We start from the raw sequence: 25,872 nt of genomic DNA, 5'->3' as shown, positions 1-25,872 counted from the left end.
AAATATGTATGTGTGAAGCAGAATAAACAAAGGGCTCAAAGTACCCGAAAGTAACAATTTCAGCCTGTCGTCTTCCTCGGAGCGAGTCGTCTTCTTGTGCCTTATTTGGTACGGCGCTCACAACAACCCTGTGAGGCTAGTTAAGCAGGAAAACCCTGTCTCGCTGCAGGGAGGAGGGATCTTTCCCCAGTCCAAGCTTAAGGGCGACACTCAACATACTGCTAAGCAGATAATTTCACTGGGGCAAGCATTTCTGCTTGTCTGACAGAAAAATCTCTGGGGAAACCCAGCCAGATGGGCAGGGTATAAATAAATCATCATCATCATCATCATCATCATCATCATCATCATCATCATCATCTCCCCCAGATGCTGGTCTGGAGGTTCTGTTGACCATTTGGAGCAGATGGGGGGGGGGTGGAGGAGAATTGCCTTTGCACTAGCAAGAGTCCTTGCACTGGCCTCCACTAACAGAACCCAGTAGTTATCTGACCCACAGATTTTGCCCACCACACTCTGCCTTAGACCAACTCCTGCTATGGACTCATGTAGCAGCATTGAGCAAATCATGATCTCTTGTTTCAGTTTCTCATCTATGAAATGATCCCACCCTCTGAGGATTTTGAGGGAGTAAATACAATAAAGGCATTGCTAAAAAGAAAAAGAAGAAGATGTTTACTGATTCGTTAGAAGCTACTAACACCAGTTTTGGACGATATACCCTCCAGCCCTAATAGGTAGAGTCGTAATTTTTGACCTGACAATATATCCTGAATCATGATGTGTGTTAGGGCTGGACGATATATTGACCAAAACTGGTTTGAAGTCTGTATCATGATATCGGTTTCATAACTTTTTTTGCCTGGCAATATATTGCGAATTGTGTATGTGCGTGTGCGTGCGCACATGCAAAAATCACAATGCGGGGAAAACTATGAAGCCAGCCAATGCCTCTATATAGCTCCATCCTTATTCCAGACATCGTGATATATCAGTATATTGCAATGTTTAGTTGGTGATAAATCACGATGTTGAAAACCAGATATCGCCCAGCCCTACTACCTATGTGTTGTTATACCATATGGATTAAACAATAACCCTCTTCAGGTGTTCTGGTTACTGGCATGATTCTCACTGGGTCTCAGGGCCGTCTTTAGTATATGTGGCGCCGGGGTGCAAAAAACTACCCAGTGCCCCCAATTTTGGGGGGGGGCAGGCCAAAGTTGTTCAGCTTTTTTTAGGGGGCGGCTTAGAGTTGTTTAGTTTTTTGGGGGGGGCGCAACTCTCTCCCATGCCGCTGCAGGAGGAGAGCAATCCCCACAGAGGCTTGGGAGGGAAGCTGCATGCCTTGTGTAAGCAGCGTACATGTGGCCTCTCGGTGGCCTGCCAATCCCAGGAGCACAAGAGGGCAGAGCTGGCCGGCTGCCTCAGCGCCCACAGCAGAAAAGCCAGCAGCGCTCTGACGGGTTCTGCTTCGCTTGGCAGCAACTGTCAGCTGGCCTGGCTCTTAATCCCCAAACTCCAAATCTCAGCCCCGGACTCTTGGCCTGGCGCCCCTGAGAGCCTGGCGCCCGGGTGCCCCACACCCCAAGCGCCTATGGGTAAGCCGGCCCTGCTGGCTCTGAGTGGAGAAGAGCAGGCGTGTGCTGCAAAGACCCACCCCCTCTGACACTTCACTGCCCTCAGCTTAAGAACCAGTAGCAAATTATTGCCAACAGCATTTGCTTTTATTGCACCTATGAAATAGTTACAGAGAACTGATTTCCTGAATGCACACACATGTGTGTGTGTTTTTTTACAGTGCAACCACATATTATATGGCATTCGAGCCCATGAATATATTGCTACCAGACTGGTGTTTATTATGAAGAAACCCTTCACCTTAAGAGTCTGAGACAAAGAAATTTAATCGCGTGTGTCTCCTTTTAAAAACGTACCTTAGCTGAGGTTTTTGAAAACCCAGAAAATAATAATAATGATAATAAATCGAAAGCTTTTATTTATTTTGCCAAAGATGCTTCTTAAATAAATAAAACAGATTGTGTCCAATAGATAGGATCTTTTCTTGCCTGCCCACCCCCTCCCCAAGATGAGCCCAACTTGTGTGAGTCTTCCATTTCCAACTCTTGTCAATTTGCAGGAGGTGGTGTGTAAAAGCACTATAGTAGGGAAAAGCAGCAATCTCCATGCATCAAAGTTAGATGGCGGCGGGGTTATCACTCCGTGAAAATCACATAAACATTCCCCATATGAAATATTATTCATCAGGGCAAAGCCCTCCAAGGGTTTCACAGATGACAATGGTGTCAAGAAACCTCTTTTTGAAAAAGGGAAGAAATGTATTCTGCCTCTCGGATTGCTTCTGTAGCCAGGCAGCAGGCAGGGCGGCAGAGAGAGGAATGAACATAATTGAGTCGAGAATTAGCAAACCTTAAATATCTGTCGCTGCAATATCATTACCCATAAACTTGCCCTTTTCCCACCCTTTTTTCCCCAAAGACCGCCATCCCATAACTGCAGCAAGACGGAATATGTTCTTTCGAACAGCTAAATCAACAAGGTCTCACATGAGTAGTGCCGAGTTGGTGTGGTTGACTGGTTTCATGAAAAACTAATCATGTATTCATCATTGAGATCAAACACTTCCCAAGTAATTACTATCAAAACCAATCTGAAGAGAGAGAAAATTCTGAAGGGGTGGCATGGCTGATCTAATCAGCTGTGGAAGAGAAATACTTCTCCTAGCTCTTCAGGGTTGTTGTTTTTTTAAAAAAGATAGTCTCGGGTTAAAAAAAAATTACAAGACAGTAATTGTATTTTTTATAATTAAGGAAGAGAAAGTTGCCACCCAGCAACCAATCACTTCAGATCAACCATTACAACTTCAGCTTAGACTTCTCCTTCATTAAGACCATCACATTTGCCAACTGATTCCCTCCCCCCCAGTACAATAATAATACTTACAAAAGTGGTTTATTGTTCAACTTCTGCTTGCGGGATAAAAATGGATGGCGATTAGATAGTTTTGATGAAATGCAAGAGCCATGGGATTGCAAGATGTAAATCTGTGGTATTATATGGATTTATTTTCCTCTACATTGGCTTGATGCTTTTAAAAAACAAAGCAAAGCAAAAACATCTTAACCAAACTGTGTGACGTTCATTGTTTTAAAATTACTGTCATTATACAATGCCAGAATTAAGTCAATAGCGGGGCTTTCCCCCCCTTTAACGGACTGCAGGGCTTTTGTAAACAACAACAAGAAAATCTGATCCATAGATTTGTTTATTTAATCTACCAAGCTTTTGTCAGAGGCAGGCTTTGGGCACCAGGTGGAGAGAGCCAGAAACTTTGGATTTGGATTTGATATCCCACCTTTCGCTCCCTTTAAGGAGTCTCAAAGCGGCTAACAATCTCCTTTTCCCTTCCTCCCCCACAACAAACACTCTGTGAGGTGAGTGGGGCTGAGAGACTTCACAGAAGTGTGACTATCCCAAGGTCACCCAGCAGCTGCATGTGGAGGAGCGGAGACGTGAACCTGGTTCCCCAGATTACGAGACTACCACTCTTAACCACTACACCACATTGGCTCTCAAACTTGGGCTCAGGATGGAACAGCAGGCAGGATCAGAAGGCAAATGAGAAGGAAGAGCTGGAGAACAAGTCAGGAGTCCAGATCATGGAACAATCTGGGTCAGAGGGCAAATAAGGGTGTAGGTCCAGAGAACAAGTCAGGACTGAGACACAAGCCCAGAAATGCAAGGCGTGCTAGTGCTCAGGTAGACCTCTTTGCTTGAAGAAGGCTTAGCTGGAAAATGAAGTTCTTCCTGCCCAGAAGAACTTGTTGACCTGCTGAGGAAGTACAGCCAAGCCAGAAAAGGAAGGTTCTTCCTCAGAAGGCTGCAGTTATGGGGTCCACCATGTGTGGCAGTGGCTGGCAGTTCCTGAAACCCAAATACTGCATTCCCCCCCCCCCAAAAAAAGTTCACTGTAGTGAGTGGAGGTTAGGAGAGAAAACAGAAAAGAAAATAGCAGACCCTCCAAGTGTTCCTATTTTCCAGGGACATCCCTGAATTAGAGAACCCGTCCCAGTTTCTGATTTTATCCTGGAATGTCCCACTTTTCCTTAGGATTTCACTGGAGAAATGTTGGAGGTTAGGGAGTTATCCGACCCCCGAGCCGTCTGAAGGCAATCCTGCATAGGGAAGTTCTTTTTAAAAATGATTTATTATATTTTATACATGTTGGAAGCTGCCCAGAGTGTCTGGGGCAACCCAGTAAGATGTGTGGGGTATAAACAGTAAAATGATAATTATGGAACGGGACGTCCCTATTTTCATTGGAGAAATGTTGGAGGGTAAGAAATAGCTGTTGTAGCTAAGAAGTTTGAAAGATTTAAGGTAAGACTGACTGGGGACATTTTTGAGGGAGTTCAATCTGGGACAGGAGCAAACTAGATGTGACATTCAGTTGCATGTAGAGCCCTGTTCAGGCACTCCTCTCACACGGTTATCATCTTAGCATCATAGAATTGTAGAATCAGGAGGAATCCCAAGGGTCATCTAGTCTAGCTCCCTGCAATGCAGGAATCACAGTTAACGAATCCCTGATGGTTGTCCAACCTCTGTTTATAAACCTCCCAGGAAGGAGAGTCTTTTGAGAAGAAGAATCGGAGGCATGCTCCCTGCCTCCTCCATTGGATCACCACCACTGCTCTTGCTCCTCTACATATGTTGGTTGTTGAACTTCGATAGAGGGGGAGCTGTGTAGGTCTCCCGTGTGTTTTAGAGCCCCAGAATCGCACGGGGAGCATAGACAAATAAAGCAGGCTCGTGAATAGAAAAGGCAGCTCACCAGGTACTTGGAGCAGTGGGGAGATTTTCTTTTAAGCCAAGAGAGGAGCAGGGAAGCAATTCTGCCATTGTTGCTTTTATGAGTCAGCCCTGCCTCACTGCTGAAAACTCTGAGATTCCTCTTGTCTCTCCCCCTCCAAATCACCCCAAACATTTATTTTTCTTCTGCTCTGCTTTTACCCCTTAACACACTCTCTCTCCACAATATCCCACTCCCAGCTTTCTAGAAAGGTTCCTGGTGAATCTTTCAGATCAGTACAAAAATAAACAACCTTACCTGGGCAAAGGATCTCAACCTTAATCATTGGAGACCATGGGATGAGCGAGTCATTAAGATCACAGTTTTTGTTTTTCTGGGGAAATGGATAGCAATTAGGGATCCAGGGAGTCACATAGGAATAATCAGGTAATAGTGGGGCAAGTTTCCTTTTTAGAAGTGTTCAATGCAAACTTCCCATAGTGCACTTCTGCTTGGATTGTGTGACCACAACCTTTAAAGCAGGCTTCCTCAACCTCGACCCTCCAGATGTTTTTGGCCTACAACTCCCATGATCCCTAGCTAGCAGGACCAGTGGTCAGGGATGCTGGGAATTGTAGTCTCAAAACATCTGGAGGGCCGAGGTTGAGGAAGCCTGCTTAAAAGGTTTGTTTATATGATTCCGAGCCTCACAGAAAATGTGAGAAATTTCACCTGAATTCCGTATGCTGTGGAGGGGGACAGTCAAGAGATATGCTAATATCTTCGCCTGCTTTTCGGTAAAGCCTGTCCAAAGGAAATGTAGATCCCAGTTGACAATTAAAAAGAGAGAAAAAAATCTATAATGCAGAACCATTTCTGTCTTTTGTAACTAATGAAGGGCTTTTAGTATTGACCAGCATCCAGTCTAATAATGGCATTGACTCCACTCATTTGAAGCCATAAATTTAAAGACATGGCAGGGCCTATATTAGTATAATAAACTCAAACGTTCATTGCAGTTTAAGAAAACATCTGGGAGCCAATTGAGCATTACAGATATTCATGTTGCTTTCTCTTCAGTAGCACCATATGCTTTGATTCCTTCCTTCCTTCCTTCCTTCCTTCCTTCCTTCCTTCCTTCCTTCCTTCCTTCCTTCCTTCCTTCCTTCCTAATATGGATTCTACTCAAACAAAACAGCTGGAGACAGATAATAGTTTTTAATTCCATAGGGATATCTGTGTCAGTGTGTTGTAGCAAAAACAAGAGTGTTCAGGACATCTTAGAAATGAGTAACAAATACATTGCAACACACGCTTTGGTGAGTCAAAACTGAGGATTTAAAGGTGAACTTACCTCATTCTTACCTTCCCAAACAACACACAAACCGTTGTCCTTCAAAATCCACGGTTCTCAAGATTTCGCAGTGTGGTTCTCCATCCAAGTCAGATGTGCACACATGCATATGCCAGGTTAAAGTTTACATGTAAAATGCATATACTGTATTAGTGAAAACCTATCAAGAGCCATTATATTAGGCAAACTTGCTTTGCAGAGATGTGCATATCGGAAGAAAATTGCACTAAAATGCTGATGAATTTTCATGAGGAAGGTTTAAAGAATAAAATTGCAATCTGGTGTGGAAATGAGAACTGAATTTAAGATGAGGGGGGGGGAATGAGAAACCGAAATCAACTTTGGGGCTCTGAGAAGCGACAGATCTTCTCAGAATTAGGCAACCTCAGAAAGATGGCCAGAAGAATGCCTATGCCATTGCCATGGTTTGTCGCAGTGGCTAGAAAGACATTTAAGCAGCTTTTTGAAAATTCTAAGATTAAAATTACAGTGGTGCCCCACAAGACGAATGCCTCGCAAGACGGAAAACTCGCTAGACGAAAAAGTTTTCCGTTTTGGAGGTGCTTCGCAAAACGAATTTCCTATAGGCTTGCTTCGCAAGACGACAATGTCTTGCGAGTTCCTGCGGGTTTTTTCCCCTTTCCCCCCCTTTTTCTAAGCCGCTAAGCCGCTTATCAGCTGATCCGATCAGCAGATAAGCCACTAAAAGCCGCTAATAGCGCTAATCCGCTAATCCGTCAATGGGCTTGCTTCGCAAGACGAAAAAACCGCTAGACGAAGAGAATCACAGAACGGATTCTTTTTGTCTTGCGAGGCACCACTGTATGAGGCAAACTGCAGCCAATGAACAGGCAGTACCTCACCTGGAATGCCTGCCTCTGAGAAGAAGGTCTTTACCTTGGCCCTATTAAGAGATGGTGGAGGCAGGTGCCTAGCTGGCCACTGCAGATGAGAGCTGGACCTGGTGGGAAGTGAGCAAACTGCAAGTCAGGCTTGCAAGGGACCCTTCTAAATCCTGGGTCCTAAGCCAGAGCATGGCCTGGGCAACATCTGGTGCATTGGAACTAACAAAGGGCCCACATAAAATATTTGAGGGAGTCCTCCCAAAAAAGTTGGTGGGCATTGCCATTTAAATGGTGTGTGCTTGAGTGGCGAGTTCCCGCTTCCCGCTCGGAAATAAAGACACAGGACACCAGTATTTTAGGTTAATGGGCAAAATAGGCCACAACTTTATTGATTACAGGAATTGAGCGGTATTGGCTTAGGCATTGGTCCTATCGTCTAACCGGCTTCAGCCTGATTGCTTGAAGACCGGCAAGGGTTAACCACCAGTAGGGGGAGTCCTGCTGATGTACATCAACTAGGAGCTCCCCCGGGGTCACTGCTCGGGGGCGTGTCTTAGGCCCACACCTCCATAGGCTTCGGACAGGGCCACGCCCCCCGGAATCCTTTACCGGACTACCCTTTGATATGGGGGAAGGTGATGGCGCTTCCTCCCCCCCACTCATCTGCATAACAATACCCTTACCAATGCCTAACTGCCAATGCTGAGGAAGCTGTGACGATTTGCTACGAGGTAGGTGAAAATCCAAATGGCTGGTGCCAATTTGCCAAGTGGAAAAAATTCCTACCAGGCCCCTTGACGGCGACCAACCGAAGTCCATAGCAATGTCAAAGAGCCAAACCTAAAGGGTGGGAGGGTGGGAAACCGGAGCAGCTGGGGCGCTGGAGTGGAGAAAGAGGGAAATCCTCGGCCGCGCCAGCCCTAAATAGTGCGGGCCACGGCTCCCGGGCCAGCCGATTGGCTGGGAAGGGAGATGACGCATCCGAGGAATCCCCGATCTCGCGGGGGCTGCAAGCCAGCCCCCGCACACGTGGGGGGAGGGCATGAAGCCCGCAACCCCACCTCCTCTCCAGCTCGGAAGTGGCTTTGTGGTCAATATTTTATTCATTATGGGTGAACTTGTAAGGACTTGTGGAAGATGTTGCTGGATTCCTAAGTCTCATAAGCCCAAGCCAGCATGGTCAGTGGTCACGACTGATGGGACTGGCAGTCAAATGATTTCTGGAGGCCCACATGTTCGTCACTTCACCCAGCACAAAAGCGTCTTTCTCTTCCTGGGTTTTCCTCTTTCTCTCTGTTTTCCCCCCTTGCTCTGCTCTGCTCTTGGTGGTGCCACGAAGAACCCTCTCCAGCCCATTTCTTCACTGCCATGCAAGCTCTCTTCTCTCAACCCATTTCCCAGAATTCTCATTCTCTTGCACGCACGCCAAGTCCGTGGGGCAGAGGCCTCTACAGCGCTGTAATATCCGTTGGGGTGGAGCTCAGCCCCCCTCAATCTTGAGATTGAACGGCATCTAGTTTGCTGATTTTATTTGAACGGACTAATCATTTGGGAGCATTTAAAAGCATATTTATAAATATTATATATATTGTACCATAATAAGATGAGGAGGACTTCTGCAACAACAAGAAGCTGGTCCCAGGTGCTGGTTTAGAAGGGCCAAATTGTATGTGATGTTAATTGCTGCAATGTAGATTATAAGCCTGAGCAGCCTTGGGAAAGGGTTAACTCTTGTCCTACCTGCTACCACCCTAGCAGCAATCATCTCTCCCCAGCTGCTATTTGCATTTCAGAGGAAACTCCCATTGGTGCCAAAGTCATTTTTTCCAATACAATTTTTTGGTTCCTGAAATTCTTTATGATCGTGCAGATAAAATATAACAGATATAATTATACAGGATGTGTTGCTAATGTGTGAAAACAGTCCAGATCCAAGGATCCCCAGGATCTTCAGATGGTGGAGACCTCAGGTGCCATCCTGGCACCCGGGCAACTTCACTTGGTTGCAAGTGGCCGATAGCCAGGTGCAAAATTTGCTTGGCGCATGGCAAATTTCAAACACTGGTTCCAAGAGTCTTGTCTACTAGGATCGAGAAGCCATAGTTGTAGTACGTCTCAACACATGGGCTCAATAACACACACAGGTCTTTTCCAGAACAGAGGCTGTGTTTCTTGAACCTGTAGATCCAAACTACACAAACTAATTTACTGCAGTGGGGAATATCTCAGCCAAATACGCACCTGCCTTTGGAGAAATCAGCTCCACTACGTGGCACTGGCCACTTTGGTTTTGAGAAATATAGCAAAACCAGTCTTGTTTAGTCATTTAGTCGTGTCCGACTCTTCGTGACCCCATGGACCAGAGCACGCCAGGCCCTCCTGTCTTCCACTGCCTCCTGCAGTTTGGTCAAACTCATGCTGGTAGCTTCGAGAACACTGTCCAACCATCTCGTCCTCTGTTGTCCCCTTCTTGTGCCCCCCATCTTTCCCAACATCAGGGCCTTTCCAGGGATTCTTCTCTTCTCATGAGGTGGCCTCATGAGTGATCCCCTTCATGGATTACTGCCTTGCCGTGGCGAAGGGGCTTGAATAACTCAGAGAAGCTATGAGCTATGCCATGCCATGCAGGGCCACCCAAGATGGACAGGTCATAGTGGAGAGTTTTGACCAAACGTGATCCACCTGGAGCAGGAACCGGCAAGCCACTCCAGTATCCCTGCCAAGAAAACTCCATGGACAAAGACAACAGGCTAAAAAAAACCCCAGTCTAATGATGCCTAAATTAGGCTCCATATTGAAGTATGCAAAGAAATCCAAAATGTTTTTAGTTGTGGAAAAGCAAGTAAGAAACACTGCAATATATGTGAGTAATCTCACAAGCAAGGTGGATGGAATTCATTGGAGACTGATTCTACAATCTGTTTGTGACGGTTTTGATGGTGGTGCCTCTCCCTTTACTGCCCTTTTGGCTGAGCAGCCTCCCACCCCACCCCTCCAGTTGTCCACCCACCATAACAACAGGATGCACAATGGAAAGTCATGTTTACAAATCTCGCATGCAAATGATTTGCAGAGGAGCCCATGCTATGCAGCAATTTAAATTTGTTGACAGAGTTGCTAAGAGACGACCCCTTTTGATTCTCTGAAATTCTGTTTGATTCAGCTCTGGGCTCTGACAGCTGAAGTTATTGAACAAGAGTGAGGACTCTTTAAAAGGGGGGAGGATCCTGCTATTTGCTATGTTTTCAGAGCCTGTAACACAACACTGAATATTTCTTCGGTGTCGGTTTTACTCGGCACGGGAGTGTCGGGTTCCATGCAGGGCTGCTTTTCAGCTCCCCTGTATGGTAATAAATGGCTTGAGCACTGAATTCCACTGCTACACACACACACACACACACACACTTCACAAAGGATTTATGAATCTCATAAGGTTCTTTGACATCTCCCTTTTAAGTCCCTGTATTTTTACTAGGGGCTCTTGAAATATTCATTCTCTAACATGCGTACATACAGAGGCTAATGGGCAGTGGACACCACTTCTTCTCTCGCTGACCTTAGGAGAGGAATGAACCCTCTCCAAGAGAGTCATAGGCAGGCAATTAAAACAAGGCACCCGTAAGACACATTCAGTTCTGTCCAGCAGTCAGCATTAACACGCTAGCTACCATTAAAAGTCCTTCATAAAGAATTTCATCTTCATCTGCTTCTTAAAGGCAGGAAAGGATGAGGCCTGGAGAACTTCCTTTGGGAAGGGAGTTCCAGAACTGCGCCTCCTACTTTCTGCACCATCACTGATTTGATCCCTGTTCAAGTCTTCCATGTCAAACAAGGGGCAGGTTTGCTGATTTGCTGAGCCCCTGTTCCCTGGTCCTGTTGACCTCCATGTGCTGTAAGTTGAAAGCCTGCAGCAATTGACCGTTCTACCTTTGTAGGCTCTCTAAGCACTTAGAACTGAAAGCATTGCATCACATTTTCAAGGCCCTTTTGATATCCTTTTGATAGAGGCCTTGTCACTACATATGCACTATACATTATTTGACAAAATGTATATACAGTGGTACCTCAGGTTACAGACGCTTCAGGTTACAGATGCTTCAGGTTACAGACTCCGCTAACCCAGAAATAGTACCTCGGGTTAAGAACTTTGCTTCAGGATGAGAACAGAAATCACACGACGACAGTGTGGCAGCAGCGGGAGGCCCCATTAGCTAAAGTGGTGCTTCAGGTTAAGAACAGTTTCAGGTTAAGAACGGACCTCCAGAACGAATTAAGTTCTTAACCAAAGGTACCACTGTACCGCTAAATAAAACCTCTATGGGTTTTACAAGAAATATATGTGCCCTTCTTCCTCTCACAGAGTTATGGTTGGTTTAACAAACAATCCTTTTCCCCAGGGAATTCTGGGAAGTGTAGCTCTGTGAGGGCATTGGGTGTGTGTGTCGACAACTCTCAGTATCCTTAGCAATCACAGCTCCTAGGATTCTTTGGGGGAAGTCACGTCTCTTTAAAGTGGTATCATAGTGCTTTAAATGTGTAGTGCAGTTGTGAACTGGTTGACTACCACATTAGTAGCCCCGGTCCTTCCATCCCATCTCCCTCAGAGTCCACACCATCAGAGTGGGTTCTCCCTGGGAAAAGAACAGGGTGAGTGGAAAACTGCTTGAGCTATGCCTAAAAAGTGTGGGTCAGGTGGAAAACCACTCAGATCCATGCTTTCTAGGCACAAGACAAGTGAAAGTGTGGACAAGCCCTTCGTTATTCTGATTGTGCTGTATTTTAGGCAGGAAATGGAATTGATAGATTTTAAATGTGTTATTTGCATTTTGTTTCAGCTTTGCATGTGCCACCCAGAGCACTTTGACCAGCCAGTCAACAATCAAATTTAAATCTATGGGTCTTCCTTTCCTTCCTTTCTTTTTGTCCTATAGAATTTGAACGGATCTGGAATGTTACAAAATAAAGGGCGCCCCCTTTATATATGTGTTCCTTTTTTCTGAATCTCCCGTGATGTTTATGGAGATGCAGCATTCTAAGCTAATGGATACATTACATTTATTTTTTTTAAAAAAACAGCAACCCACCACATGACAATCCCAGAATACAGTGTAAAGGATAAAAGGCAAAGCTCTAAATGTGACCCCTTTCCTCAAAGTCGTCCTTTTAGCACCAGTTTATCGCCATCATTCATCTTTAAATACACTCGAGGTGCAAGAGAAATGCTGGGAGCTCTTCTGGAGTCTGGGCTTCCCCCTCCCCTCTCTTTTTTTATTTTTATTTTGCAAGAGGAAGGAAATTGAATGTGGCAGCTTGACTACGAAGCGCTGCTGGGAGGGCAGCAGCAGCAGCATTTCCAAGAGCTGGGAAAGAAAGGCAGAGAGGCCAGGTAGACGAGGGAAAGGAATCTTTTGCTTCTCTCTGACGTACTCAAAAGTGATTTGATAACAGCTTTATAAAGACGATCTTGTACTTCATTCTTGTTTCCAGTCAAAGCACGCTCGTTACGTTCGGAAGCGGCGTCATAAGAAAGCACATGAAAATTTCCTTTTGGGGGGAAGAAAATACATTTTCACATCAGCTTGTGATTTTTTTAAAAAAAATCAGTCCTTGTGAAAATTCACCAGCATTTCAATGATTTCACCCCCTTAATGCAGACATTTTGAATGCAATTTTGCCTGGTAATGCATAGTCATACAGTGGTACCTCAGGTTACATACGCTTCAGGTTACATACACTTCAGGTTACAGACTCCGCTAACCCAGAAATATTACCTCAGGTTAAGAACTTTGCTTCAGGATTAGAACAGAAATCGTGCTCCAGTGGCACGGCAGCAGCAGGAGGCCCCATTAGCTAAGATCTTCAGGTTAAGAACAGTTTCAGGTTCAGAACGGATCTCCGGAATGAATTAAGTACTTAACCTGAGGTCGTCCTTTTAGCACCATTGTAAATAAATAAATGTCTGGGTGTGTTTTTGTAAAGAAAGTGTGAAAAGAAAAAGGCACAAATCCTGCATTTTGGGAAGATTCCTGGAGCACCCTTGCATTCTTACTAATAGCCTCCCCATGAGCGGTCTTTGGTGGCACGTTTTTGCAACCAACAGCATGTATGACCCAGGGTACTTGGTGTTGCAAGTTAATTTTTTGACTTTGCTCTCATGCCATCCAATAGCCATCCAATCGGTTAAAACTATATAAAACTGAGCAATTGGGCCTGGTCATGGACCGGAAAACAGTTTAATTCACAGAGTCCCAGGGTAATGAGATCCAGGAAGTTAGGCTATCCATAATAGCTTCCATGAATTTGAAGAAGTGTATCTGAAGAAGTGTGCATACACACAAAAGCTTTTACCAAGAACAAGCTTAGTTGGTCTCTAAGGTGCTACTGGACTTTTTATTTATTTCTATATACCATAATTTTTGCTCTATAAGACGCACCAGACCATAAGACGCACCTAGTTTTTGGAAGAGGAAAACAAGAAAAAAATATTCTGAATCCCAGAAGCCAGAACAGCAAGAGCGATCGCTGTGCAGCGAAAGCAGCGATCCCTCTTGCTGTTCTGGCTTCTGGGATAGCTGCACAGCCTGCATTCGCTCCATAAGACGCACACACATTTCCCCTTATTTTTTAGGAGGGAAAATGTGAGTCTTATGGAACAAAAAATATGGTATATCTCAGCTTCCATGACGGTTTTACAACTATGAGATGGGCTGGGATGGAACAGGAGAGCTTTGGGAAGTGGCCAAGCAATCAAATGGGACCTGCTGTGCCCTTAGACTGGTTGCCAGGTCTCAGTGGAGAGTTTTGCTCTACCCCTTTAAGGAAGATATAGTAGCTGTATCTGATTCTACGTAGTCCTTCCTGCTCTAGAACACACAAGGAGTTCTGAGGATATGGATGGCTGCAAATACCAGGGAACCAATGAGTGGGTACCTTTGCTGAATATCTTGCCCTTGTCTCTAGGAAAAAGGCAAAATTTTGGGTTGTGACCTGGAAGCCTTGGCCCGCGTAAATTTGAAGGAGGTGCATTGATGTAGGTTCTGTCCATTTACTAGAATGCAGAAGAGGGACTGGTTATTCAAAAAAGATAAGCAGACATGTTAATAGCCCAGAGTTGCTTAGGGATGCACATTGCAGACTGGAGTCTGGACAACACAAATGTTTAAATCCACCTCGATTGTACTGAAAGCAGCTTGGCCTGCAGCGGTGTGAATGTAAGCAAACAAAACCAGCCAGTTAGCAAGGAGCATTTCATTCTGCCTCCGTTATGTTTGTGAGATACTTGATGCCTTATTTGCTGTAGCGCATTGCACATTTACCGAGATCAGTGCTGAACAGAAATGGTTCTGACTGCCTGATGGCCTGCAGGATCAACATGGAAAGCAGCGGAAACTGTGTTCAGATGGTCCCGGTAGCACCATTTTAAAGAGGTGCCATTGATTCGGGTAAGAATCAATTCATTCTGGTAAGAGTTAACAAGGTGTGCACATGTATGGAGACAGGTATCCACCTTAACCCTTGATTCATCCATCAGAATTGTCATATTTATCTCATTTGTATCCCAACTTACAAGGCATATTACTTATCTCCCCTACCTGCCCACTTAGATACGCAAACTACTATATCCCTGCAACAACCACATGCCCTCCAACTGTCCCTGTTTCCCAGGGACAGTCCCAGAATTACGAAAGGCATCCCAGCTTTTGATCTGATCACAGAATGTCCCTATTTCCCCCACCAGCACTGCTGCCACTGAGCTCGGGGAAGAAGATGAGCCGGTGCTTGTCCAGGGCAGCAGACAAGGCAGTGGCAGCTGCAAGGAAGCATCCTGTTGCCTCTTCATGGCCTCTCCATGGCTGCCACTGCTGACCTCCTCCCTTGGGTGAGGAGAGGAGACAGCCATTGCTGAGGCCCAACCCAATGCGATGTGCCAGTTCTGAGGGTCGAACAACAACAAACAAACCTATGGTCACCTAAAGCATACTCAATAAACACACGAGACATAACTGGCTGTGTTCTTAGATAGATAAGGTATACTATTCATGTATCAAATCATAGATCACTGCAGATGGTGACAGCAGTCACAAAATTAAAAGATGCCTGCTTCTTGGGAGAAAAGCAATGACAAACCTAGACAGCATCTTAAAAAGCAGAGACATCACCTTGCCAATAAAGGTCCGTATAGTTAAAGCTATGGTTTTCCCAATAGTCATGTATGGAAGTGAGAGCTGGACCATAAGGAAGGCTGATCACCGAAGAATTGATGCTTTTGAATTATGGTGCTGGAGGAGACTCTTGAGAGTCCCATAGACTGCAAGAAGATGAAACCTATCCATTCTGAAGGAAATCAGCCCTGAGTGCTCACTGGAAGGACAGATCCTGAAGCTGAGGCTCCAATACTTTGGCCACCTCGTGAGAAGAGAAGACTCCCTGGAAATGACCCTGGTGTTGGGAAAGATTGAGGGCACCTGGAGAAGGGGACAACAGAGGACGAGATGGTTGGACAGTGTTCTGGAAGCTACCAGCATGAGTTTGACCAAACTGCGGGAGGCAGTGGAAGAAAGGAGGGCCTGGCATGCTCTGATCCATGGGGTCACGAAGAGTCGGACACGACTAAACTACTAAACAACATAATCAAATCATAAATTTCAACGGAAGTAACTCATAAAGTTCAACAAACAAACAAAGCAGAAGACCCAGTGGATCAGATCATTCCCTAATCAGTTCTTGCATAAGGTCCATCCGTGTAATAGTGTCTATTCCACCTGTCTGTTCATAAGGTCCAAACAATCCACATGAAAGGTTGTTACAGTTCCACAGAATCCTTTCACAGAGTCTAAGACAAGGATTTCCAGAATATTGGCCTTGTTTCGCCGTCCTGGGCTTCATCTGTAGTTAAAGCTCATATGTGATATTACAGGACAGTGGATCTTATGGCATAGTGCCAATGCGATGTGCCAGTTCTGAGGGTAAGGCAGAGGGCTGGGTGGGAAGATAGGGGGGAGCGGAGCACAAGAAGTCTTGATTTTTTAAAATAAAAAATTCTTTGTGCAGCCATGTGCAGGGGTGTAGCAAAGGCGGTGTGGTAGTGCGGGCCGGCCTGTGTGCCCCCACTGAGGGGGGAGTGGCAAAATTGTGGGCGGCACTCACCGCAGGGCCTGCAGCATGCTCGAGCCACACGTCTCTCCTGGGAGTGACGCAGTGGCTTCCGTGCCCACAGACTCCGCGCTGCTCCATACGGTCTGCCTGTCGCCTTCCCCTCAGCTGTAGGGTGGCTGAGTGGGAGGAGGCAGGCAGACCCCTTGGAGGCCCACGGTGCCCCCATGGGCAATTGGCCCCACCCTCAGGCGCAGGGCACACGCGCCACCCCAGGCGCCCGATTGGCTTGCTCCGCCGCTGGCCGTGTGTAATCTAGCCTCTTTCTAAAATTTGCTTATCGGTGTGTGCTTTCCTTTTTGGAAATCTACCAAAGAATAAAATGAAACGAAACGAAACGAAATAAAATAAAATAAAATAAGGATTAGGGCATTTTCTCAGGACGACGGAGGACGTGTGTGCTGTGTCTCATTGGTGAAATGGTGGTGGCACTAACCTGTTAACCCATCTTCTGATAGGAAGTGTTGGGGAAACAACAAAAAATTGGGGGAGGGATGAAGGAGGGTCTGTTGGGGAGGGGGAATGAGAAATGTCCCTATTTTCATCTGAGGAATGTTGGAGGGTATGCAGCAGCCATGTGAACGAAGTAAATCAGAAAGATCATGAGTGGCCCAAAGTCAAGAAGCATAATTTTTTTTTTTTAATTTATTAGAAGTTTCAGAATTACAGAAAAAAGAAAAAAAGAAAACAACAAAAAAATTGACAAGACATACATTACAATACATAAAAGGAAAAGCATAAAAAACAATACAACAATACAGCAAAAAAACACAATAACATTAAAACACACATCCAATGTTCCATATCTTTATCTTTCATTTACTTGTTTCATCGACCTCCTCACATCTCCCTTTTTGTATTCTAATTTAATTAATTGTTTCAGCAAATTCTTTCCATCTTTCTCAATTTTTGTTATATAATTTATCTTAACGATCTAACCTATTAATTAACTCAGCAAATCCTTTCCATCTTTCACTATATTCTGTCATTCAATTTACCTTAATTTATTTAACCTTATCTTACCATAAAAAACCTTAAAACTTAAAACTTAATACTTATTTGTACATGACTCCTTATATCATTTCTACTAAAGCCAAATAGTTTCATTCCAACATTTTTCCGAATACTCGTTAATTTTACACTAATTCTCAAAATAAATTTTTAAAAACTTTCTTCCAATCTTCATCCAACGTCTCTTCTTCCTGGTCTCGGGTTTTGTCAGTCCTTCTTGCTCATTCCATCTAGTCCATCAACCTGGTGATCTTATGTCCGAGGCTCTTAAGTCTTTTTCTTGCCCCTTCTGCAGATCTTCTTCTTGTTTATACCTGCACTTTACTTTGTCTTTTGTTGATCTTTTTCTTAATTTCTTTCCTTTCTCATTGGGGGGTAGGTCTCGGGAGGACTCCAATCCAAAAATATCTCCATCTCCCCTCAGCAGATCAGCCCATTCCCCACACTCCCATTCCCCACAGTCAACACTGTAATCCAGAAAGTATTTAAAAACATGTTTCCAAGTCCTTCCAAAATTAAGAGCCCTCACAACTCCAGACCCTCCCTGGTCCACTCCATATTCAAACTTCAAGAACAGCGGCTTATGCTCCTGCAAGGCCTCGAGTCTCTCCATTTGTGTTACTTGAGGTTCAACAGCAACCTCCTCCATTATCTTCTGCACTTGCACTTGCCCTGTCAAAACAGGTTCCTGGGTTGGTTCCTGAATGGTTTCTATATGGGTATTCGCCGTTTGTCCAAAGTTTTTAACTGCAACAGTCATCAAATCCATCTTCTCATGCATCTGCTCCAGCAAAGCGCTTGTCTTGCAAAAAGCAAGCACCAAAACTTCTTCTAAACACATTTTTATTCAAGGTCAGAGTCTAGTCTCACGATCCTAATCTTCACAGCTGTGAAATCCCCAGATCGACTCCAGCAACAATTTAACAAGCTCCCTCTAGAGGAGACAATTTCTATTTGTATCCATCTTTTGAAAGCAGGACCAACAAAAGAAAATTACTTTCATTTTTCAAGTATTTTGTTTCTTTTGAATGCAAAAGGCAACATTGGAATCAATTTGTTTCTCTTTTGTTCTCTATCTGTCAAAAGACGTTCCATTCACAGTCAATGAACTTCCCCATAAATTTCTGTCTCTGACACCCCGTTCCCAGGTTTGAGACGGTGGAGATTTATCTTTTTTTACTCTCTCTCCTGCAGGCTTGAACAGTCAAAAATTCCCCCCCCCTTTTCTCCTGCTTCCAAGAGGGGTTTTAGTGGTAATAACAGAAGGAAATTTAGACCTTTATATACGACTTTCCAGACTTTAGCTTGCAAAGTTTTTGCTTCAATCTATTTACAAAAACGGGAGGCGGACTTCCTGTTTAGAACCTTCCCGCTTCAGTGCCAAATTAAAATGTTTCTTAATCCAATTTTCCGTTCTACTCACGGGTACTTGTTTAGAGTCCAATTGTCCACAGGAAAAAGTCAGCGCTCTTTGGCAACGGCTGTGCGGCTTCACTCCGTAAAAGTAGCGGTTGATTCAAAACACCGCACCACTCACCCCGCGTCGCTTCTGATCCCCCAAAAAGGGTTTCCCTGTGAGTAGGGGAGGCGCTCCTGGTGTCAGCCGAATCCCACGTCCCCAGGCTTCCTCCGCCTGGGTTTTTTAAAGGGTCTCCGCCTTCGCCGCGGCAGCAAGACCCGATTTTCACGGAGCGGGTTCCTCTCGGTCAGAGGAACTCCGCCATTGCCGATGGCGCTAACCCGGAAGTCCCCCAAAAGTCAAGAAGCATAATTGGCACACTGACCACAGAACTGCAGAACTGCTCTTCTCTCTCTAGGAGGGTGGATGATGGGTCAAATAATAACATCTGCTAATCCTGAAGAAAAGATCATTCTCGCACTATTTGCCCCAAATGTGAAGGTTGTTAACGCTGCAAACAATACAGAAGAGTAACTGACTGTAGCCAATGTAAGCTTTGCACTGATATTCAGGGCGGAAGTCAGAGTTTATTAAAGTCTCAGAGCACAGTGATAGATGAGTAGCACTTGTTCCAGGATCACATCATCAGGGTACATATCTTTTAGCTTAATTCCAGTTGGAAATCCAGATTTCACAGCATAACTGCCAGGATCCTGCTCGTGAGGTTTCCTCAAAACCATTTCTTAGAAATCTGGCTCATCATTCTGAGATTACCCACAAGGAAATTGAAAGAGGCTGCAGCCTAGAAATGTGTGGTGAGAGGAACAAAAAGCAACCTGCCCACTAGGCATCTCTTTAAATATCCTCATTTATTTCCACAGTGCCACTGCACAATTTCAGCATTGCACAATTTCACAAATAAAAAGGTGTGGGTTTTTTAAAGTTTGCTTTTTTAAAAAATAGCAGTCAAATTTTCCCGAAAACCAGGACGTGTCAGGAATTTCCCTGACGTATGGCAAGCCTACTCAAATTGAAAAATACTTTCCCAGAATCAGATCCCAAACAGATTCCTCCTCCCACAAGTTCTGATCCAAAAACTGTGATGGAAATCCAGAACTTCAAAATAACAGGGTGGAATCCAGTTGGGATAGCTTCTGTAACCATCCCTACCAAAGCCCCTTTAATTTACTTGAGATTTAAATATGCAGTTTTGTGCAATGGATTGTGGTCCTAAATTGTGCAAAATTGGGGTGCTTGCAGAGTTTATGCAACACAGAGGACTTCATTTTTCTTGGCATGCAATTTCTCTTTATTTTAAGAAGAGGAAGATTACCCTGGCAACCTTGAATAAAATGTTCTCTTTAGGTGCTTGAGTGTACAAGTGGTCCTAAACTGCTTTACGTCCCCATGTTCCGGAAAACCGATACAATGGCTGTTTCTGGTTTGTTTCCCTTTAATGAAAGAGAAGGAACCGTTGAGTTTCCTGGTGAAAACAACAAAGCAGCCGACTAGCAGCCTGGCATCCTTAGCAATCTTCCTTTCTACTTCCCCATGCATGTTGAGTGATCCGAGATGAAAAACTAACAAGCACCTGTCAAATCCGAGACAACAGGGTTGCGTCTGCGTGTTTTGACAGACGGCCCACTGGACTTTCCCTATCAGGAGAGCCTTTATGAGTAAACCGAGAAAATCTCCCTCAGACAAAAAGGGAAAACAGAGCTCATCAGAAATTAGCAGACCCTTGGCTTTGGAGGGCACCCGGTCGCTGCCGAAAGGCTTTTGATCACAGTGCTTTCTTATTCAGATTTGACATCACATTATAGCTAATCAATACCTTGCAACTGTCCAAGTCCCCAGTCGGACACACATCTCACAATCAGGCAGGGAGGCCTGCTAATTGAAGAAAAGTCAGAGACACAGGTAGCATTGCCCTGGGGCCATTCTACTCCCTCTTTCTCCAACACACGCAGGCATTCTCACCCCTCGCCCCTCCACCCAACCAGAATCTTGGAAATGGTGGAAATAAAATTTAGAGACATGACAGGAACGGGAGAGCAGGATCAATTCCTGTCACTTGCCACCAGTGTTTACTGCTTTCCCATGTCTTCAGAGGGTTTTATCCTCTCCCCTCCCCTCCCCTCCCTTCCCGACCCCACCTTGCCTCTCTCTCCCTCTCTTGACTTAGGGGAACTTAACCTTTTATAAATGGGAAGATGGTACCTTCATGCATTTTAAATGGCTTCATTCTCCCATTCTCAAGATCAGCTCAGGTGGAGAGATGGATAGAAAAAAATAATATTGGAGCACTGGCATTTATTTATTAAGATGTTTGCCAAACATTTTGCCCTTAACGCACCATAAAATAGAATAAAATCTGCTGAATCCTGTTACTGCTATTCTCAGCAGCGTGAGTGAATATTTTCAATTCACTTTATGGAAATAAATCAAAGTATTCCTGGACTGTGATGTTAAAGGAGGTGCGGCCTCTCTCTCTCTCTCTCTCTGTGTGTGTGTGTAGTTTAAAATGTTGCCTATTTGGGGTAATTTGCACAGCCTGTGGCCTGTCATCCTGGGCTGATACCCAAAAAGAGCCCATGAGTCATGGTGGAGGGAGAGTAGCAATGAGGGTCCCTACAGAGCAATAAAGCTCCAATGATGTCTGGGATCAAACGGAAACCTTCTATGCTGGGACATCTTGGGCTCTGCCCACTCATTGAAAAGTCAAAGGGTTTAAAGGGACAGGCTTCTTGCCTGGAGCTCCACACTCTGGTTCCATGGAGCAGAAGGTCCTTGAAGGCAGTGATGCTAGCTCCTCTCTGGACCTGTGTGCAGTCTTTGTTCCAGGTTCAGGGGCTTGTGTATCGAGGCCCCGTGACCACCCTGTTCCATGAGACAACACGTGGCATATTGGTTTTGGGATCAGATAAGGCCACAGCTTTATTGGTTTGGCCATAGGCCTTGTGCCAACAAAGGTCCGTATAGCTATGGTTTTCCCAGTAGTGATGTATGGAAGTGAAAGCTGGACCATAAAGAAGGCTGATCGCAGAAGAATTGATGCTTTTGAATTATGATGCTGGAGGAGACTCTTGAGAGTCCCATGGACTGCAAGAAGGTCAAACCTATTCATTCTTAAGGAAATCAGCCCTGAGTGCTCACTGGAAGGACAGATCCTGAAGCTGAGGCTCCAATACTTTGGCCAACTCATGAGAAGAGAAGTCTCCCTGGAAAAGACCCTGATATTGGGACAGATGGAGGGCACAAGGAGAAGGGGACGACAGAGGACGAGATGATTGGATAGTGTTCTCGAAGCTACCAGCATGAGTTTGATCAAACTGCGGGAGGCAGTGGAAGACAGGAGTGCCTGGCATGCTCTGGTCCATGGGGTCATGAAGAGTCAGACACGACTAAACAACTAAACAACAACAACATTGTGGTAAGCAGTAGCACATGTCACTCACACCCATCTGCTGGGAGTGTTTCAAAGGGTGAAACTGGTGGAGGGGATGGACGCCCTATGGCCTACTTCAAATCAGGGTGTTCCCTCAAGCAGTCACCACTGGAGGAATGGTATGGCCCTAGACCCTGTCTGGGCATCGGACAGAAGCCACTCCTGCTGGATCCTTTTAACAGGGTACCATTACAACCTCCCCTCCAAATAAGACTAGGCTTACCCAATGCTTACCCCGATAAGTGGGAGAACGGACTTGTAGCACTTCTAGTTTAGATGTCTGTGGCATCTTTGTCGCAGGATGGTTTCAGATCTTAAGAGGTCTCTGGATCAGTGCCTCCTCCATAGGCTCCACTGGCCAGACTGTTATATTCTCCAGTTGCTGTTGGACTACAACTTCCATAATCCCTGATCCTGCTGCTGATGGGAGTCGTAGTCCAAAACATCAGGAGGGCACCATGTTGACTACCCTTGCATTGAAAACAACTGCATCAAAATCACAGTGCTGGCCATTTTGCCAGCTCCTTTACCTCCTGTTACCTCCGGCAATTCCTGCACAGCCTGTTGTTGGAGGCATCAGCAAGACAAAGGACCGTTTCCAAAAGAACATGTTTACATCCTCTGGGAGTGGCTCTTTGACTATATCTGCTCAACCACATGAGACCAGATCTTCTGGAACCAATTTGTGCAGACAATGAGTTTGGAGGAAATATTTTTGCACACATGAGCACTTCCAAGGAATCACTTCCGCTTCTGTTCATGGATGCAACATTTTGCATTGGGCTTTAAATTGGCCTCAATCCAAGCACTTAACTCATGCACATGCCAGCAGATAGAGCTTAGTCCACTCAAAATGTCTCCCAGTAGGTCTTCTTTCAGGCCTTCATCTGCAAACAGCCCTATTTATCCCCTAAGAATAAAAATTCATGTATTCCCAAATTCAAAGAGAAGCTGTGGGCTGGCTTGCCTGTTAATTCTTTCCATTATTTTATTGCCAGCTGGAAAGAATCAATTGACAGGATTTTTTTTTAACGAAAAGGAGGCTACCATCAGCAGCAACAGCAACAGCAACAGCAACAGCAGAAGATTATGTTTCATTGGTGGACAAAACTTTTCCAAGTCATCATCCGCTCTTCTTTGCCGTTTGTTTGTTTGTTAATTTTGCTTGCTTTTTTTTTTTAAGAGAAAACTTGTTTTCCCCACCCAATAAGGAGCCCATTAATTACATTCCATTCTTTCCACTTTGATATCTCATTAAAATCTTATAAATGATCATGCAGTGACCTTGAAGGGCATGCATAATACATGAAAGTAAACCTGCAGTAAAATGTATTCTTTCACTCCTGACTGCCTTCATCCCACATTTCATTCTCCCATCCCCAATGACCCCAATATGGGGAGCGGGTAGTTAACGCTGGCGAAGTCGAGGTATGCAATGGTGTGCAAATCCACTAACTCCATTAGCTTTTCTCTCCTGATGACAGCTGCAATATGTTAATGGCTTGTGTTTGGATGCGGCGGGTTGCCGCTGCTACTTAGGGCTAATTACCATAAGATGGTGACAACAGGTGCAAGTGTCGCTTCGCATCAGCGTCAGGCTGCGGGAGCAAAAAGAGCGAGAAGCACCCAAAGGGAACTCACAAAAGATGCAAACTTTAGTCAGCAGGCTGCAAGTCTCTGAAGAATCCTCTGCGATAATGACCTGTGTGTCTGCAAGTCTCTCTCTCTCTCTCTCTGCCTTCTCTACCCAAGCAGGCAGCAGAGGGAAGGGAAAGGTACAAGACCAGTAAGTGCTTCCACACATGGAACAGCCCCCCAGTCATTGCTGTTCTGCTTCAAGCTGCAAATGAAATAGTATATCTGTTTCCAGTCTTCTGGCATCCAAATGGCCTTAGTGAAGCACAAGCTTGACACGAGTCAACAGTGTGATGCTGCAGCAGAAAAGTAAGCCAACGCAATTCTAGCCTGCATCAACAGAAGTGTAGTTGTCCACATCAAGGGAAGAAATACTACCGCCCTATTCTGCCTTGGTCAGACCCGACCTGGAGTACAGTCGTACCTTGGTTCTCGAACAGAATGCGTTCCAGGAGTGGACTCCCAGAACCGTTCAAAGACCAAGGTACAGCTTCCGATTGGCTGCAGGAGCATCCTGTAGCCAGTCAGAAGCCATGGAAACCATGCCGAAAATTCAGCTTTCAAAAATTGTTCAAAAAATGGAACACTCACTTCTGGGTTTTGATTGTTCAGGAGCCAATTTGTTTGGGAGCCAAGGCGTTTGAGATCCAAGCTATGACTGTACTGCATCCACTTCTGCTCACCACAGTTTAAGAGGGATATTACTGATAAGCAGAGGAGGGTGACCAAGATGATCAAGGATCATTTTGAGAAATGGTTGAGGGTATGTGTAGAGCTGCCATTCTTCAAGAAGTTTTTGAGCTTTTTTGGCAAAATCTCAAAAAAGAAGTTTTTTTAGCCATTTATAAGGCAATCCCCCAAAATCTAGACTTACGACATGGGTTGCCATACACCCAGATTTTCCTAGACATTTAAGCTATTTCCGCACAGACACTGTTACTGACCGCCGTATTCTGGCTATGTCTGGTAATTTCTGGACATATGGCAACTCTAGGTATGGGAAGCCTAGAAAAGAGAACAATGAGGCGATACGACAGCCATCTTCAGATATCTGAAGAGCTATCACATGGAAGGTGGAGAAAGCTTGAGTTCTGTGGCTTCAGAGGGTGGGATCCGAACCAATGGGTTCAAATGGCAAGAAAGGAAAACCCAACTAAACATTAGGAAGAACTTTTCTGACAGTAATACTTGTTCAACAGTGGAACGGACTTCCTCGGAACGTGGTGGACTCTCCTCCATTGAAGATGTTTAAGCAGAGGTTGGAGGGCAATCAGTCAGGGATTCCTCAGCTTCTGATTTCTGCAGTGCAGGGGGCTGGACTAGATGACCCCAGAGCTCCCTTCCAACCCTACTATTCTATGGAACAAAGTGGACACCTCAACTTTCACCACCCCCAAATTTTGGGATTGGGTGCATGATTTTTTTTGGATCTCCGTGTGGAGGAACGGGGATCAAAGAATCCTTTTTTTTCTTCTCACTACACTCCCAATCATGAACTGCCCCTCCCCACTGCTGCAACTGGGAGAGAGTGGGAGAAACTAAACATATAGAAAGGCTGGAAGAAGAAAGGTTGAAATTAGTAGAGTTGATTCTTAGAGGCAGACTGTAGAAAAGGAAATGGGCAGGCCATACTACATAGGTCATAAAGGTAAAGGTAAAGGGACCCCTGACCATTAGGTCCAGTCGTGACCGACTCTGGGGTTGCGGTGCTCATCTTGCTTTATTGGCCGAGGGAGCCGGCGTACAGCTTCCGGGTCATGCGGCCAGCGTGACTAAGCCGCTTCTGGCGAACCAGAGCAGCGTAAGGAAATGCTGTTTACCTTCCCGCCGGAGAAGTACCTATTTATCTACTTGCACTTTGACGTGCTTTCGAACTGCTAGGTTGGCAGGAGCAGGGACCGAGCAATGGGGGCTCACCCCGTTGCAGGGATTCGAACCGCCAACCTTCTGATCGGCAAGTCCTAGGCTCTGTGGTTTAACCCACAGCATAGCTGCCCCTAAACCCACTGACCATCTGGGCAAGAGGCCACCAACACTGGTGCAGCTGTTCCATCATGCTAAAAAAAGTGAACTTTCTGAGTTTAGCAACAACAAACCGAAGCAGGCACAAAATGTCTTGTGCCCTGTATCATGCAAATGCTCTGTAAATGTGAGTGTGGCTCTTTTGCAGTGAATACACAGTGGGGAAGAAGCCTGTATTTTGCAAACCTTCAG

General features: G+C 45.2%; 2 long non-coding RNA genes across 3 annotated transcripts in view; both read left to right on the top strand.

The window, feature by feature from the left end:
* LOC308589481 overlaps window positions 1-19,379 on the top strand; it is a 28,674-nt gene extending 9,295 nt beyond the window's left edge. The window contains exon 3 of one of the 2 annotated variants that reach the window (XR_014009307.1): window positions 19,252-19,379. This is a non-coding gene — a long non-coding RNA (uncharacterized lncRNA). Of the gene's footprint in view, window positions 1-11,847; window positions 12,597-19,251 lie in introns of those variants that run through there. The other variant, XR_014009308.1, reaches the window with a different exon arrangement.
* The window catches only part of LOC308589536, a 215,993-nt gene that overhangs the window by 92,163 nt on the left and 97,958 nt on the right, over window positions 1-25,872 (top strand). The window lies entirely within an intron of this gene.

The sequence above is a fragment of the Podarcis bocagei genome (genome assembly GCF_964188305.1).
Source record: "Podarcis bocagei genome assembly, chromosome: 6".
Taxonomy (NCBI): Eukaryota; Metazoa; Chordata; class Lepidosauria; order Squamata; family Lacertidae; genus Podarcis; species Podarcis bocagei.
This window is presented reverse-complemented; position numbering and strand designations above follow the sequence as displayed.